The following is an 11,532-nucleotide window of genomic DNA, read 5'->3' on the forward strand; positions in this document are numbered from 1 at the left end:
GGTCGAGCATGCATGATGTGCATTTAGAGTGACAGTTCTGTACCTTGATCTAGACTTAATGGTACTATTCTGAATGGAGCATCTGGTACAACAAGTCTTCCTTAGGACATGTAAGTATTTATTTTAGTGAGATCAGTAAGGACACTTGTATATGTATTTAGTTGTATTATTAAACATATTATGAGAAGAAAATAAGTATACAAATGGTTGCTCACTGTATAGAGTTAGTAGTTGGAGGAAGTTCTGAAACTTTCTAAGACAACCTGATGGCCTGGTCCTGCTGGAGCTGCCTGTAACCCCATTTAAGTTTCTCCAAGTGTATGTTCACAAACAACCTCTCTTCACAATCCCCTGCTCTTGGAGCAAGTCCAGGATGACAGTGCCTGTCACAGCAACTGTGCCTTTTTTACCCAGGTCAGGTTAGGCACATCTGCCTGCCAGGTACTAAATTCAGTCTTCTGCAATTTTCAGTTGACTTTCTTCCCCTCTGCTCAGACATTCTTCATTCATCTTGTGGTGCTTTGTTTCTGTTTTCTGACTAAATCTCTCTCTTGTTTCTTTAGTTCCTGTGGATTGTAAACCACACGCTGGAACACAAATAAACTGGAAATTCTACAAGTCTTTTATAAAAATATTTTAAAATTGTAAGCATGTCTTCAGCACATCACTATCTTCCTTAGTTTTTAAAGTGCTATCTGATCAATATCAGATATTCATCAGATACTTAGCAATTGGGTACCAAATTGATCTTAATCCTAAAATACAGTTATCTAATTTACTTGCACTTTGAATATCTCTGCTTTGCATGGTCCTGATATAATAAGGTTCAGAGAAATACTATTGCTTGTAGGAGGGTTGACACCAACCCTCAAGAACTGAAAACATAAGAGATTGTATCAATGACTGAATGACAGAATATGATGATTCAGCTGATATAAATCTTACTTTAAAAATCATTTAAATTACAAACCTAGTTGATAAATTTAATTAAATGTTTTTAAGACTACTAATCTTAGTGTTAGTATCAGATAATAGTTCAGAAAGAATTGGCATATATAGTATTAGCAATCATATATTAAACATATGAAAATTTGGATAAAGAAATTAGACCTTAATATAACTGCCACCAGATGGGATAAATTGTTATCGCACAGAAGCACTTTCTGTGAAATCAGTATGTCTGAATCATACAATCACAGAGTCATAGAATGGTTTGGGTTTGAAGGGACCTTAAAGATCATGTAGTTCCAAAGCCCCTGCATGGACAGGGACACCTTCCACTAGATCACGTTATTCAGAGTTCCATCTAACCTGGTCTTGAACACTTCCAGGATCGGGGAATCCACAGCTCATTATTTTTAATAATCTGAAATTTGAGTACTTTTCTTCCCACTTATCTGAAATTGATCTAAAATAATTGCTGAGAAAAATCTGCTGCTGGAAGGAGGTACTCATACATAATGGCGCAGATCTCTTCACGACTCAGTCATGAAAATTTACATTTGTAGCCATTAAAAAGTCATTGTTACTTAAAAAATGGGGGGTAGTATAACTGTTCTTCATAGTCACTTTGACAATAATTTAGATGTCAAGTAACTAATGCCTGAGTAAAAGCAGCTAATGCTTTTGTAGGTACATCTTTTTGCTCTTTTGTACTGAAATGGCTGAGTGGCACTTCATTAACTGATGAAGTGTTACTGGAACAACCATAGGGAAGGTTGTGAGGTGCTCAGGTGGTTTTAAAATTACACCAGTCAAGGTGGGCCAGTTTACTTTTTTTACAATTTGTAAAATAATTTGAAGTGAAAGTAGCATGCTTTGTACTAAAAGTGCCCAAGTTCCCTGACTGTACCCTTTCTGTGGTAAGTTCTGTTACATCTACAGTAAGTGACAGCTCAAAAAAACCAGATGAGGTCTGGGCTGAGTTCTGAACACCATGTCCTTATCCTGAAAGGAGACAGCAAGGAATATGATATTTCCTCACCAAAAAGAATCCTCTTTGAACTCTGATCTGACAGGCTGTCAATATTGACCTCTAACTGTTTTGTCAAGTATTTGTTTGTGGAGCATGTTTATGGAAGTTTTTAGAGAAATAATTTTTTTCTCCTCCATTAACTGCAAATTCAAGAAAGCATCCTCCTTCAGGGAAATACAAGCTCATCAGCAATTCAGATGTCAGAATGCAGGTGGAGTTGCTATGGCTGTGAGGCAGCAAAATGTAAATTTTGTTCGAAAACCACATAGTTTCTATGGTCCATTAAAATCAAGTGGAAGTTTCACTTTATTTGGAGGGGCAGAGAGGATGACTTTTCAAATATATAAAATATGTATATATATATATACACACACAGTCTTATTGAATGGCTTTTTCTATTCTGTCAACAAATTTTGATTTAGATGTACCTTTCTTTCAAGATGAAGAAGAAACAACATGCTCTGATGTCAGGCAAAGTTATGCATGCTTTATCACAGGCACCTGATGGAGGAAGTGCTTTCCTGTAGCTCCTGTTTCACAGCTGATAAATTCTTCTTGATGCAGGTGGTAATGGATTGCATATTTTTAAGTTTTATCAGCGTTCTCATCTGTTAGAATTTCATGTTCAGATCTGTGGGAACTGTTTGTGACTTGGGTTAGGGTTTCTTAGTGCTTCCTAGTTGATTTTTTTAAATAGTTAAAATGTTAAACCAGATAACTTGATTAATCTGACAGAATTTGAAATGTGTTCTAAAAATTGCCTACATTATAAGAAATTTCTGTTGCCATAAATATTTGTTCCTTTAAATGTTCTGCAATTAATGATAGATGGTTTTATCATATTGTGCCAAGAAATATCAATGCAGAAATAGCTACTGAAATTTGATGGCTCAGTCACAGACAGATTTATCAAATGGGCTAAAGCAGTTGAGTTTGATCCCAAATGTGCTAAGTATTCATGTATGAGGGTATTCTTATACGATGGAATTGATTATGGTAATGTTTAGCAGATTTGATAGTCCCTCTTTACATGTTTTTTTAGAAGGAAATACATATTGTCTGTACTGTATTAGGTGACAGGGTAATTTTAGATACTCTTAATATTTTTCATGCACGTTCTTTGGCTTCAAGATTGCAAATAACAGGGACCAAGTTAAGGCTCAGTATGTTTTTAAAAAGTCCAGTAGATAAAAGCAAAGCATGGAAACAAACTGAAGTAGTTATCACAGTTATTTAAAACCCCAAAGCAGGACTGTTGCCTGAGATTAGGTCTCATACCAGAACTGACACACAGAGGAAGCTGTATCTTCTGCTGCAGTTGCAGAAAGGTCACTTGTGTGCCTGGGATAAAGGTCTGTCCTCTCCAGGACACCCAGATGTCCTGTGAGCACTCAGTAGCTCTGGGATGTTCTGAACACAGTGGGTTTATTGCATGAGCTCAGATTAACCCTGGAGAGCTCAGGCCTCCGTTCTGATGTGTGAGGGCTGTGCTGGATTTATGCGTGTCCTGTGCAGCTCACCTGCTTGTGCTCCCTGTGTCGGATGCATCTCGTGACTAACAGGTTATTATCGGTAATATCTGCTAATCCAGTGAAAAGAGAAAAAACAAATGAAATTATTTTGTAAGAAACATCTTTAATTGCAACACTGCTTCTTAGAAAAGGACATTTTAAAAATTTTTGTAATGCAGAAAAATATTAATGTACAATTTAAAGTAAAAGTACACATATTTTTCTACTTTTCAAAAATTCACTTCAGAAAAAAAAGTGTGAACTTGTTTTCAAGTAAAAGAGATTGCAATTAGACCTGATAAATAATTTTGGCTCAGATAAGCCATGTACTAGCATATACTTATGCTACTGGTGCTAGTCAGAAAGACATATCAGAAGTCTTGAAGAAGTTTGTGTAATGTCTGTAAAGGTTAATTAAGAAAAAAGTTATTTTGAAATTGAGGCAATTTGTAAAACCCTCCAGCTGTGCCCTTACATTCTTTCACAGTATGCAGGATCCAGGGAACAAACCATTCCAAAATACTTTTGAGCAGCTGCAAGAAGAATTTAACTTTGTTACTGAAGAAGCTATTAAAAAATGTAAATGCTTCCAGCTGTTGCAGTAGTAAAACTTCTGTTTATAGGGAGATACAACATACAGTATTCCAGGAATTTGGTGTTTCAGATACAGTCTGTGTTTTAAACTTATATTTGATAAGTGGTGTTACATTTATTCTGTGACTTTTTAAAATATTTTCTGAATCAATCTTTTCTGTTCTTTTATATGTTTATGTAGCAGAGAATTTTGTTCACTATCAACCTAAATGTCAAGTTAGATCTATTGATACTTTCAACACATTTGGATTTACTATAATTAGAAGCATATTAGATGTATTAGTTAACAGTACCAATTATATGATAAAAATCCAATAAGAATTTTATTATAGCTTGCAAAATTTTACGTATAGGTATTAGATACATAGTCAGATGCTATGGTCCTTTGAACAAAATTCACAATTTTTCTCTCAAATGTTTACAAAGTGAAGCTCTGGGTAAAAACTTTGAAATGTAATTGAAACCAAACATTTTGATTAGATACTGCATCTAGCATGCTGAATTTTGTAGACTGCAATACTTCACATTCTTGATTGATGGGACTGTATATTCTATGAAACTTTGTGAACCCTCACACTGAGCTGCCACAATTTATCATGAGATGGAGCTCTGAGGCAGAGCAAGAGTCAGCAAAGGCAGTGGCACTACAGCAGTATGGACATTATTCCTTTCTAATGTTTTTGGTTTGGGAAAAATTCTGGGTTCTCTAAAGTGTGAACTCTTCAGCTACATTTAGAAATTTAAAAAGGAACCTGACATCCTGTGAAATACTTTTGTTGTTGAAATGCTCAAAATTTTTTTTCAAGAAGCCAACTGATATGAACTTCTATCTTTTCCTTCATTAAAAAGTCTTATAGCTCCTCTTTCAATTAGTTGTTTCAAAAATTGGATATCATGAGGAAATATCTATCACACCCCTAGAAGAGCTGTCCTAATACTTAGATATCACAATGCTTTATTTCTATCATGTACTCCAGTTTAAATTTATCACGAGTCAACTTCCTGGATTCTTTTGTGGTGTGCCCATATCTGCTGGTTCAGGATCCCATACTAGATACAATCTTCTTGAGCAGAGCTATAAGCTGTTGGTGGAGTTAAATTGACTTTCTTCACTCTGTCTCTAGAATGCAAGTTTTCTTGTAAATGTTTCTTGCTACTCTTTCTGAAGCTTTCCCATTCATTGAACTAATAAATTAGGGATTATTTTTTCGGTAATAAATACTTTCATAGTGCTCTATCTTTATGGCAAGATTAGCTATGAAATTAATGGGTTTTAAACTCTTTCATGCAAAGGATGGGTATATTCTGAGAGCTACTAGTTTTTGACATAGAGGTCCATTTTTATGGAGATTTTTTATAGTTTCCTGCCAATGTTTATGCTTTTCTTGATAGTTGCAGATGAGGCCAGAAAAAATGGTGTGGGTTTCCAAATCATGCAGAGAACATAAATGGGAATAAAAACTGTGATGATGGATACAAACAATAGACTGATAGTTTGAGGTATCTATTATCCCAATTTTCAAACCCTTTGTAGCATGGTGACCTTGAAATAATAATAATGACCTTGAAATAATCCCTTCCTGGCTAATTATGCAGTTGTTATCATTATAGATATTACAAAATTATTTTATACCGTTCTTGTAAACAGATGTGTCCACATGAGTGCTGTCAGTGGCAGCTGTATGCAGGGCTATTCATCACATGCTTATTTTAAGATTCTAGTAATTCCAAAGAAGTTTATAGTTGCATGAGCAGATGTCAGAAGCAGCTGAGTTACCTATTCATCTATAGAACATCTTATGAGTAAACTGCCAGGTAAAAAGGGAGTTGCAAGGTATCAGTAGGTGGCAGGAAAACACTGGTATTGTAGCTTTACCTGGGTAACCAGAACCTGACATCTCTGCCTTTATAGTATTTTAAAGTTTTCGTCTTTCTCTGTGCTGAGCTCCAGACCCGTTTACAAGACTTCTGTTTCCATGTTTTTAGTTACTACTGTATTACTAGTTCTGTCCTACTGCTATATTACTGTTCTCCAGATAGTTCAAATCTGTCATCAGAGGGAGCTTTCCAGGTGCTTTGATGTGAAGCAGACAGCTTCTCTTTCCATGAAAAGGGATGTTTGAGGAGTGGTGAAATGAGAAAGTGTTCACAGCTGAGAGCCCTTGAACTGATACTGAAATTGCTCTAGGATACTGCAACTACAATTTGGAATAGTTATTTTGCTCTTCTGTGTTTTGGGGTGGTTTTTTTTGCTAGTTGTCATTATTGTATCAATTTGAAAAGGTGAACTCTGAGCTTAGGACTCTTGAGTCTTTGATTTGCACTGTATCATTTTGGATCCAGCAGTGCTTACTTCAAAGTACAATAATGTATGAAAATCATGTCTGACTGCTGTGGGCTTTGGAAATGATATGACTACATCAACTCTGTGCTCCATCTTGGATGATCTAAGAAAACTGGCTAGATCCAAGCTAGCATATGAGGAACCATTTCTGGTACCTATACCAGCAGCACTGTTGTTTCTTGTTCAATCTGCCAACAAATAGTTTTAGCTTTTTGTTCACAGTTATATCATCTTTGCTTTTGATAGGATGTGTTTAAGGTTACATGTTGGCCACTCATATGAGAAAGAACTGGCTTGGATCAGTTATTCTGTTCTCAGCTCCTCTGGAGCAATTGAAAGTCATGCAAAATTAAATATAAAATATTTCTTTGGTATTTGCAAAAATCTGTAGGAGCTTTTTATTTGTTGTTATAAAGCAAGGTGATAAGGTTTTCAGAGTGATGACATTCTACAGAGTCCAGTAGTACATATTATAACAACAGCTCCAGTATATTTGTGAGAACTCTTGTTGTCTCTGTGTGTCTTGGAACAGATATGAAGACAGCTCCCTACTTTTGTAGCATGATTCCAAGAAGTCTTTTCCCAAAACCTGTTAAGGAAGCACTTCTTTGTCTGATTTGTGACTACAATGAAAGGTGCTGGCATATTTCCCTCATGGTGAGGAGAGCATGGAGGCCCCAAGGAGGAGCTGAAATTAAGTTAATCTGAGCAACACAAGGAACTCAAGAAGAATAGAAAGTTCAGTCACAATATTTGGATTCTAGTCTATTCAAGCTCCAGACTCTGTGTTCATAGCTGATGACTATCTTGAGCATATACACAGTAGGAAGTTGGAAGAAAAAAATTAAATTAAGGGTATTTAGAATATGGCTGTTAGCAATAAAATGTTTAATAGGCTGTTTTAGAGTCCTTTTATTGAAATAAGTTTTAAATAACTTTTAAATATTCAATTTGAATAGAGTTATGGAAAGTAAATTGCAGAATACTAGATGTCTTAACATGATAGAATAGAACCATAGAATCATGTAGGTTGAAAAGACTGCCAAGTCCATTTAATTTTACAGGTTCCTTAGATTGTCAGTTTTTAACTGCATTATTCCAAGGTATCTATTCTACTTCTCTGAAACTAGAGGAGGATTTCCCAAGATAATTTGTCACAGGAAAAGTCCACTACTGTTTTTCTTGTCAAGTGTTGGTGTCCTTTTACAGAACTTAGCAAGTAGAATCCTTTGAGGAAGATATAAATAATTAAATTTTCCTTTTATTTCAAGTGATATGAGTCAAATGTATTTAATACCTTAAACACCATATTTTACACTGTATTAAAATGATTTTATATAATACAGACATGTTAGCAAAAATACATTAATTGTAGTCGATTTCATATGACTGTACCACAAGTTTTACTTGGATACACCTTGAATTAGACATTTATTCCCTAATGCCTTGGAGCACATAATATTATTTACCTACATAATTTTCCTCTGTAGTCAGGCTTTAAAGTTACAAATCAAAGTAATTTGTCTGTTCTAGTTCATAGGATACTAAAAAAAAATTAGTTCTTCAAAGAACATGTATTTCTAAAAGAATTATAAAACACAATTTCCAAATAGAATAAATAATAATTTGTGGTTTAACAAAGGAGGAAAAAGAGCTTTAGTAATGGACTGTATTAAAAGTGCTGAATGTGCCATGAGCTATTTCACAGATTCACTGAACATTCTGAGTTGGAAGGGATCCACAAGTGTCATAAAGTCCCACTCTTTGACTGACAATTTAATACTGTAATTGACAACTTGTTAGTAGTGACTGTGGAAGCTGAACCAGTAAAATGTAATTTTTATTACAATTCCTAAAGGTGTTTTTAAAATAATATTTGCTTTTGGGAATGTCTGTTTTAGAACTAAGTCTTCAATTCAATAAATGTTTGCACTTTTTTATTTCTGTGCCTAGGAAAGCATACAGCACATGCAGTGTTCAGTTGAACTGAATGTACACATCTATTATACCACAAAATTGTATTGAAAAGTAATTGGATCAAGTCTAGGAAAGTGCTCTGCTTTCTGCACTTAATCAGATTCACTGAGTGGAAGGTGCAAGAAATCCCATCATAGATCCGACTGACTAATTTGCATTAAGAGATATTTCTTCCTTACCTCCATTAGTATTTGGCTTAAATCCTGAATGATTTCATTAGCTATGTAAGGGCTTAATCTCTTGAAAATCCTGCTAAGCTCTTGCCCTCATTGAAAGCTGTGATAATTTGTTCTCGTTAATTTTGATTTAAATATATAGCCTTTCAGTTCTACTTAATCATCCTTTTTTTTTTTTTTTTGGGGGGGGGGGTTGTTTTGTTTTTTTTTTTTTTTTAATGGCAAGATGAATAAGAACACAGTTTTTCCTTTATCTTATTATTTTGCATCCCTCTGCAGTTTGGTCTTAGAATCTTCTTTTAAACAGTACCACTTTTTTCAATCTGTCAATGCAGTCATTGCAATTGAAGTGAGGTAAAATTAAATACTTACAGAAGTTGTCTTTAATCCTGTTTTTTCAACATAGAGTAATATTTGAGACAGCTGTGATTTTTGCTGTAATTATTCTTTTAACATATGAAAGACTTAGATTTATTCAGAGTTGTCCTGCACCTTTTTTCCAAAGGAAAGAGACAACTTGCTAAAGGTTGCAGAAGAAAGTGCTGCCTTAAATCTGTTTTATATTACTGCAAGTATGTAAGGAAGCTAAATAGCGTTTTTACTTTTCTAATGGAAGTATACATAATTTCTGTTATCCATTTTGTGTTGATATAGGAGGGAAAATTGCATTTGTACTAACTCTTGAAAAATTCTTTTGGAATCTCTTAATGGGGCTGTATTGCAAGAGCAGTTTGTTATGAGCAGTTTGATATTTTTTTATCCTCTCCAGAATACCGACTGCATTGTGAATGGGGAGAATTTAAGCATGTGGAGATAGGATGGTTTCCTGTCCAAAAAAAACCAAGGCATGTACTAACATCAAGTATAAACAGGAACATATAAACAGGGATGGCTTATGGAACAAACAAAACAGGCAGCTTTTTCCAGGAGAAAGTGGCAAGCTAGATTTGTGTTGTCACAGTCTGGTTAATCAAGGAGGTAGAAAAAGTTCTTGATGGTCTCTTGCAGGTGTAGTGCTGCATGCTTGCTACCTTTTTAGCAACTAGTTCTCTTAAGTCTTAGGATACTTTACAAGAAATTCCCAGAAGAGTCTTATAACCACCTCTGTGTGGTGGGAGGATCCCTTTAGAGCACATAACCTTACCTCAGGTATAGAAGTCTAAAGGGGACTTTCCTACTAGTTAGAGAAGCCATTGCCCAGTAGGGTCTTATCCAATTTTCCCATTTGCCATTCAGCATTCTTTTGGATGCGTGGCCACGCATCTACTCCTTCATCTGTCAGTGCAGATAGTCTTCAAGGTATTCATAGTCTCAGCTAAAAGGGAATGGAATATCCAAGTCCTTGGACATTGTCCTTATCGCAGCACAGCAAACAGGAGCTAAGATGTGAACACTGAGATGGGATGCAAGGACAGAAGCATACAACTGCTCTTCAAGATACAGGCCCTTGGCCCGGAAATTCAGGCTCTGTGGTATTTCTGAAGACTTTCTCCACTTCTGGAGATCTGCAGCACTGCTGTCTGGAGTGTCATCCACCCTCCTGCTAAATCTCTGTCCAAGCATACAGAAGCACTTAGCAAAGCCTTGCTACTGTCTGTAGCTTTGTGTTCTTAAAACAAAATAATAGAGAACTCTTCTCTAAGTAACATAGTTAATAGTGGTTGGAGAGGGTAAAGCAGAACACCATTTGGCAAAATCTTTCATGACATTGTCTTAACAACAGGCACATTGACAATCTGTCCTCTTCTGCATGGAGTCTTATTAATAAATCTGTAGGTCAAACTGAAGGGAGGGTTTTTCTTTTCAATGTTCAGTAGCAAATGTTTTCTTTTGTCAGAATGCATGCCTTGTTTATTGAAGTTATAGACATTTCTTACATTACATTTAATTCCAGCAAAGAGCAAACAGTCTAATGGAAGCTTCACAATTGTACTTGTGCCCTAACTTCTAAAATATCACTGAGATGGAGACTAAAAATAACAGTGTGTATTTTGTTATTGCTGCTTTACTTGGTGTTTTGAAAAATTGCTGTTGACAACCTTTTAATACAGGATGACCAACTGGGCACTTGCACTCACTCAGATAAGGCCTTATCTACTCACAAGACTTTTTTTCCTGTGAACATTCAGAATTCAGAGTTAATAAATTATTGCAGGAATATGCTACATTACTTTCTGGCTTATATATATTTTCACCACAGTATTACATTGGAAGAGTTTTTTTCTGATTATGAGTCAATCACTAAAATGTTGACTTTAAAATTCATATTTAAGCTAAATTTGCAATGCTGCAAGACCATAAATATCCTCCCATTTAAAGTAAATAATGAACCTGGGTCATGGGAAGCAGAGATAAGGCTTTTCTTGTTATGTACAAACACAAAAATAGCTTCAGACTTGCAATTTCAAATCTGAAGCTGAGACTTCTACTGAAATGTTGAAAAGTATTTGGCAGTCCCTGTAGTTGTTAGGAGATTCAGAAATGTCATGGGTAGTTCCTATTTTGTAATAACAGTGAAAAAAGAATATAAAGACTTGAGATTTCAAGGCCACAGTCTAGACAGACTTGACTTTTGCTGCCTTAAGAGTGAGGACAAACTTTCCAGATCAAAGCATCCATGTAATATGCATGCTATCATTTTATTAAAGTATTGCCCTTATTCCTTACAGGAATGGAGTACAGCTTGCTCTCCCTCTGGCCCTAGGTCCTCCAAAAAGGTTTTCACTATCAGTGGTTTACTCCTAAATGGAGTAACGTCAGACAAATTAAATTTTAAGCAAGCTTATTAATTTTTGTGACTCGGGCCATAACCACAGCCTAGCCTTGCTACAAATATAAAATGTGCACAGTGTTAGGAAGAAATAGAACTTCTAGTAAGCAGCAGTTATCAGAAGTTCAAAACAATCAAAAATATCTGTGAGGATACATCATGTGGTTCTACAGTGCCTGCAGCAT

The sequence above is a fragment of the Taeniopygia guttata genome, chromosome 6 (assembly GCF_048771995.1).
Source record: "Taeniopygia guttata chromosome 6, bTaeGut7.mat, whole genome shotgun sequence".
In the NCBI taxonomy this organism is placed as follows: Eukaryota; Metazoa; Chordata; class Aves; order Passeriformes; family Estrildidae; genus Taeniopygia; species Taeniopygia guttata.